The sequence below is a fragment of the Alligator mississippiensis genome, chromosome 3 (genome assembly GCF_030867095.1).
Source record: "Alligator mississippiensis isolate rAllMis1 chromosome 3, rAllMis1, whole genome shotgun sequence".
Lineage (NCBI taxonomy): Eukaryota > Metazoa > Chordata > Crocodylia > Alligatoridae > Alligator > Alligator mississippiensis.
The window spans coordinates 208,393,956-208,401,234 of record NC_081826.1 but is presented as its reverse complement, the minus strand read 5'-3'; positions in this window follow the sequence as shown (position 1 = coordinate 208,401,234).

Below are 7,279 nucleotides of genomic sequence, written 5' to 3'. Positions count from 1 at the left end.
GACCATAAAGTCTGCCAAGTTTCAAGAAGGTCAGTGTAGGAGTTTGGGGAAAACAGCACCCCAAAGTCTTGAAAGCAAAACTCATGTCACATCTATGTGTTACACCACAGGAGTGTGAAACCTACAGGGGTGGTATCCCCTTGTAAGGCCACAAAGCCTGCCAAGTTTCAAGAAGATCAGTGCAGGGGTTTGGGGGGAACTGCACTTCAAGTTGCTGACAGGCAAAACTCACGACATAGATGACCGTGCGTGTGTTAAGGCTCAGCGGGCTGAAAACTGCAGGGCTGGTGGCCCCTGCTGAGGCCACAAAGCCTTCCCACTGTCAAGGAGATAAGTGCAGGGGAAGTCTGGCTTCTGAGGCCCTGAACCTCTGGCTGCTGACAGGTAAAACTTGTGACATGGGTAACAGTGCGTGTGTTAAGGCACTGCAGGGTGAAAGCTGCAGTCCTGCTAGCCCCTGCTGCAGCTATGAAGCCTGCCAGCTGTCAAGGAGATAGATGCAGCGGGGTTCTGGGGCCCAGCACCCCTAGCTGCTGACAGACAAAACTCGTGACATGGGTGCTTGTGCAACTGACCGTGTCTGTTTTGGAGCAGTTGATTGTATTGATTAATTCCTCTCCTTAATCTGTGGTTTTGTAGGTGTTAATCCATACTTGTTAACTCGTTATGTAGTAGCTAGGTACTGTGTATTGAGTTGGTCCCTTAGTGAATCATGATTAATTGGTAACTGGTAACACAGTAGCTTAGCAGCCAGGCCTCCAGTAGTATCCCCCACCTCCCACGCCCCAAGACAAACACAGTTGCACAAGCACCCATGTCATGAGTTTTGCCTGTCAGCAGCTAGAGGTGCAGGGCCCCAGAACCCAGAACCCCTGCACCTATCTCCTTGACAGCTGGCAGGCTTCGTGGCCGCAGCAGGGGCTACTATCCCTGCAACTTTCACCCTGCTGAGCCTTAATACACATAGTCACCCATGTCATGAGTTTTGCTTGTCCACAGCTTGAGCTGCAGTTTCCCCAAACCCCTGTACTTATCTCCTTGAAACTTGGCGGGCTTTGTGGCCTCAGCAGGGGCTGGATCAAAGTGGGAACCCAGTCTGGAGCTCCAGATCAGATCGCTGACATCTGAAGCAGCTGGATCTGAAGTCAGATCAAATAGCTGCCTACTCGCACAGGCCTAGTGCTAATGCTTTGCATAACATTTTGTGATTAATTCTCCTAGTTGGCTGCATGAGGTTTGTGCTACAAACTCCAATCTGGGACATAAAGAATTACAAAATCAAATGCAAATGTGCAATCTCTGGTTGTGTGGATGCATATGCTTTTCATGGAAACAGCTTCAGCAACTGTTTTTGAAAATGTGGCCCAAATGGGCACTCAGCTTTGTTAAATATCTTATTAGCACCAATTTATACCATAAATTATTCAAGGCTTTTTCTTACTTGTATGTGTACAAGGTCTAGCACAATGGATAACTAATCTTTGGGGCCTTTTGAGGTTACTATAATACAAATAAATACCAATAAACGTATATAAGTTTCAGCAAAATGTCAAGAAGGAGCATGTGGATATTAAAAATGGAACACCTACCAAGAATAAAGATGAAATTCTAATTTATATAAAGCTTATATGCATGGTGAACTTTAAAGACTTATAGAATCCAGAACCACATCTCCAACAGATGATATAGTTTCATTGATGTCAATTTGCAGCAGCTGATATGATTCCTGTGTGTTCTGCTCTGAATGTTACTTCTGGAATCTTACTTACAAGAGTAAAATGTCCCAGTCATTATTTAAACAACGGAGGCAATGAAATCTGTAAGATGCCTGGGCAGGTTTTTCCATACACAAAGAAGACTTGTACCATGAATTCTGGAACTGCATATTTCCCTTTTTGAGCTGGAAGTGCTGTCAAGTAATTTCTGTAAGTAAATGAAGGTTTGAAGAGTGGCAGCTTCTCAGCTGTCAACACTGCTAAAACTCTGCCATGCAGAACAAGGACAAAGGTTCTGTCTCAACAGAACAGGCAATCAGCAGAGCATCTGTAAAGGCCTAAATACAAATTTGACCATGAGCAGATTTGGGCAACACTGAAGTGATATTGTAGCACAGCTTAATGAGCACTCACTTAACTTTAACAAGAGAGTAATTTTAGGTTGAGAGCCCTTATTACTCCTAAATATAAAAAAAAAAATAGTGACAGAAAAATTGCCATTGGTCCAGCTACCCCAATATCCTGTTTCTGATACTGACAGAGACTTTAAAAAGGGAACAAGAAATCCCAGAGCAAGCAATTATAAAATATCCTACTTATATGGGAAGTTTTTAGTAATGCTTTTCTAGTGATTGGCTTACACTCTTCAGCTTGAGTTTTACCTCCGTATATTTCTTCCCTGTCTAATGCACCTCTGAATGTTCTCTATCTCCATGTAAATTTCCAGTCATTAAATGATGTTATGTTCCTGTCCTCAATGATATCTCTCTGTGGGGTGAAAGTTCCCACAAGCTAATTGTAGATTGTAAAAGAAAAAAATATATATTTCTTTCAATTTTAAATGTGATTCCTTTCAGTTTCATGTAAGGAGAATAAGTGCATGTTGAGAATGCCATTAGGCCTAAGGCTTGAATTTACAAGAAGAAGATAGGTTCAGGGTTGCAGTGCCTAATCTTGAGGCACTCAGCCACTTGGTAAAACTCATAGCCTCACATGCATACCTGTGCTACTTATAAAATGCCTGCCTAGAGGTATGTGCTTAGGAATGATGGTTACAAAAGCCATAATTTTTAGCAGGGAGCAACCAGTTCCCAGTCAGAATGTATGTAATTGCTGAGCCATGCAATAGCCTCTTCAGTGGCCATGTGAGGTTCCTGTAGTCTACCACTGAACTTAGTCAGCAGGCAGTCAGCAACAATATGTGACAAGGGTGTGTGTTTTGCCACAGCTACAGTCTGAGATGCCATAAAAACCTCAATAGTGTGGAGGCTGGCCACACACAGATCTTGCTCTGTCTGGAACCTATTCAGCAAGGCTCGCTGATAGCATGGTAGGTTGAATCTAGGTGGGCAGACTGTAGCATCTGTTATAAGGGACTTATTTGGTGATGATGTTGACCAATGGATTGATGTTCACATTGCACCAACCATCAGTACCTGGTCCACACCAGGGAAACTAATGAACCTCTTAGTGAACTGAATTGATAGAATCATAAAATCATAAAAAGAAGGACTGAAAGGGACCTGTAAGATCATCAAGTCCAGTCCCCCTCCATGGGCAGAAAGTAGTTGGACTCAAATGAGCTCAACAAGGTATTTGTCCAGCCTCTCTTAAAGACCATCTGAGATGGCGACTGCACCATCTCTGCTGAAAGTGTGTTCTAGATTCTAGTTATGTATATGGAAAAGAAGTTTTTCCTTATATCCAGCTGCAAACTTTCCTTGACTAGCTAGTGTCCTTCATTCTAGGACAGGTCTAAAGGATTCAAATCATATCTCCCACTTCCCAAGGGAGTGGCCTAACCACTAGGTTATAAACCATTGTGACCATTGTGACTGGTGGAACCCTTCACCCTTCTTGTTGAACCTGGGCCACTATATAAGCCAAGAATGCTCTAGCCAAGCTAGAGAAGAAAGGGATGAAGGGGGTTCCACCAACCATTGGACACTAGGAGATGCTATACAGAGGGGGTTTGTCTGCTTGTCACTCACCCAATTTAGGAATAATTTTAAAGAAGCTGGGTCCATAAGAGCTGAGAAAATGCAAAGTACTGCTCACTGTGTTTACTTTTCCAGGGTAACAAGTTCTAGCCCCAAAAAAGTAGTTTTGGTACTGGTCGGGTAAAATTTAGAAAAAGGCTAAAAATATTTACTGAGATAACTCTTGTCAATAACATAGTTTTGAGTCACATAGTGGAAATTTAACACTTCTAGCTAGAGCTGTCATTTGGGGTTCTCAGTGTTTATTTGGTTGAGGGGAGGTGGGGGTTTGGGATATACTTTGTTTCTCTTACATGTTGTAAATGAAAATTTCACAGAAGCAAAAAGAACGAATGTGAGAATTGGGATCTTCTATGCAAATTTGAGACCAAAAGTTTTCCCTTCTGCATGAAATACAAGGAAATATCTTAAAAGGAAAATTAGCATATCATTCTCTATTTCAATGCCATAAAAGAGAGCTATGACAGAGTCTAACGTGCTACTTTGTCAAAGAATCACTTCATTATACTTGCATTGGATAGTATTTTATATTTGCATACCAACTTATCATTTTAATACAGTCATAGAGGAAAATGCTACATTGTTTCCTTATACCACACCTGTAGAAAATTATAGAGGAACCACAACACCACATCAACACTCAAAATACATATTTTTTCCCAGGGCAAGGGAAAGAGAATCAAAATAGTATGTAGCTTCCTTTACAATGCTTTAAAAAAAAATAGAATAGAATAGCTAAAAAAGCTAACAGAGACATGCAATAGCAATTCCTTCTTGAACTGCCAGTCATCCTGACACGTCCAAGAGTAAACCAATTTTGAAGAACATACATGCTTTTTTAATGTAAGACCTTACAATTACTGCTTTGTGTTTGGCTTCTCTGCTTACCCAAAATAACTAGCAAGGTGAAAGTCAGCAAAATCTGATCCAGTACCTCTTCTTTGTCACTATTCTGGGTCCTTCACTAACAAAGAAATGAGTCTCCCAGGCTTCTACTGCCTGGTCTCCTTATCAGTTGATAACACTGTTCGCCATAGGGTGCTGATAAAAGCATATGAAATTTGCCTATTCCTTCCAAACAGCTCCTAGTGTGGAATACTGGAGGCCTGCTCCTTTCTTCTTTTCACTTGCAATGGTAAGCATTCCCCCCAATTCTCATTGATGCATATACAAGCATGCACAGAAAGAGTAAAACACATGATAAATGCATGTCACATAAGCAGCCTAGTAACAAATTCTATGTTTTACAATAATGACATCCTTAGCATAACCAGGATCTCAAAATGCCTGTGAGAAAGAATATGACTGTAGTGCCTCTCTCTCAAATTTAATCCAGAGAGTAAAAAGGTGATAATAAAAAGCCACAGGAGAGGGGTGGGGGGAGAGAGAACATTTTGAAGAATTTTCTAAGACCCTCCCATCCATTTGGTTTGAGCAAATGTTATTTTTGATCTTCAAATAGTTTGTAACGTTCTGCCAGGCAAGACTATTTGTGGGCATGCAGATGGTGACTATGGTCAGGACTGCCATTCATCATCTCCACCTAGCTAGGAGGTTATGCTCTTTTTTCCTAACATCAGTCTTCCCACAGTTTGTTACTTCTAGGTTAGATTTCTTCTGCTCACTGTATATAGAGAAATATGAACTCTATAGCATGTTTTCCAGTCCTGAAGTTTATAGCAAGCTGCCTCCTAAATAGCAAAGACTGATATAAAATTCAGTGGCTTCCTGCTGACTCCAAAGCTAAATTAAATATCCCAGGGCATAATCCTGCCCTGTGAGAAGCCCCGCTGGAGCTTCTCTGGTAATTAAACCTGGAAGCTACAAAACCAATGGAACCATCTTCTGTTTGGCTGAAAATGAGAAGGATAATTTTCATTGCCAATTTATTTAGGTGTCTAGAAGAAATGAGGGTCAGGGAGCACCCAGGCTTGGGATAAATTTAGGACTAACCTAAACCTTACTTTGATTCCAAAGAACACCATTGGCTAGAATTTATAAAAGGCTATTCAAAACCAGTTTCAGTTTTGAAGTTGCCATGATATTACCTATTTTAGTGCAGGACTCTGGGCGCTAACAGATGTGCAACTCCCTTGTCTAACTCATAGTGCTTCAGAGAAAGTGCCATGAATTAGACTGACCCTGCAGACCTACCAGGTGTTTGCTGTTGGGTTGGGGGGGGGGGGGAGATGAGAGGGGGGTTCAAGCTCCATTTTGGAGCTGATCTAGCTGAGGAACTACCTGCTTGCAGCCTGTCTCCCCTATTACCACCTCTCCATCCTGCCCAGCTCCAGTGCCGTCTGCAGGATGGGAGGGGGAAAAGGGAGGGGAGGGAGCTGTAGGCTGGGGTTTGCCAAGCCTGAGCTGGATTGGAGGAGGGTAGATTGGAGCCCCTCCCCACTCCATCTCAGCTTGGGCAAACCACAGCTTTCAGATCTCTCCCCTTCCCATCCCAAGGACCACCAGGGGTGTGGCTGGGCTGCATCAGCCCAGCCCTGCTTGCATGCAGGGACTTACAAAAGCTAAAGAAGGTGCTCTGTTTTGAAACAGCAGCTTCATCTGAACCCTCATGTCACAAGAATTACATTGTTATGTGATCGGGCACTTTTAAAGTGTTCTGCAGGCATGCACTTCTGTCAGGGCATGACTGTAGAGGGCTTTCAAGGGGATGATCACAGAGAAATGCCACTTCTGTCACCCCTTCTAGCTGTTGTTGAGCCTCAGTGTAAGCATAAATAGGTACTTCAGAAGGGAGTAAGTAGAGAGGAATAACTAACTTGTCATATTAATGATCCCTTTTGGATTTAATAGCTCAATTGATTTAGCAATATTATCACCCTCCTACCCATCTGCCTTTCTTCATATGTGCTTTGGCAAAGATCTTAGTATAAGGAAAACAAAAAAATCAGGGAATAAAGACTCTTCCAATGCCAGGAAAACATTCATTGTTGTCTTTAGAAAAAAAGTGATTTTGTTATTACATAAAAGAATTTAGTAGATAACAAAGTAATTATCATAACGTAAATTATTTAAATAATAGGTATCCTTAGTTTGAAAAAGGTAACATGGTCCTGAAAACACAAAAGTATAAGTATACTGTATAATTTCTACATTTCCAGTTCATTGACCTTTACAATTCTGAAAACAAGCTTTGAAGCTGGATTTTCTTTCTATTATAAACCATGAAAGAAGGACTAACTTTAACATGTTGATTTGGGAAATCAGGTTTTGCGTATTGTAATCCATTATTCATAGTTGCCAAGTTATTTTGAAGTGGATTTCACTGCACTAGAGGAGTTTTATAGAGAAGGAATGTGACAGAAAGTTTCCAGCCTGTCGGATAATTTGACTGGCTGTACATAGCATAAATACTGAGGATTTTAATAACAGGCATTCTGCACATATTGTTTTTTACAAATACAATTCTCTCTTCAGGATGCATGCAAAGAGTCTGCTTCTTTTTGAATTGTAATTTGGTTGTGGCTTAAAGTTTTGGTAGTGTTTAGAGATATTGGGTCTACAAAAGAATAACTGAAAACTAAGACCAGGTCTGCTGGCTTGTTT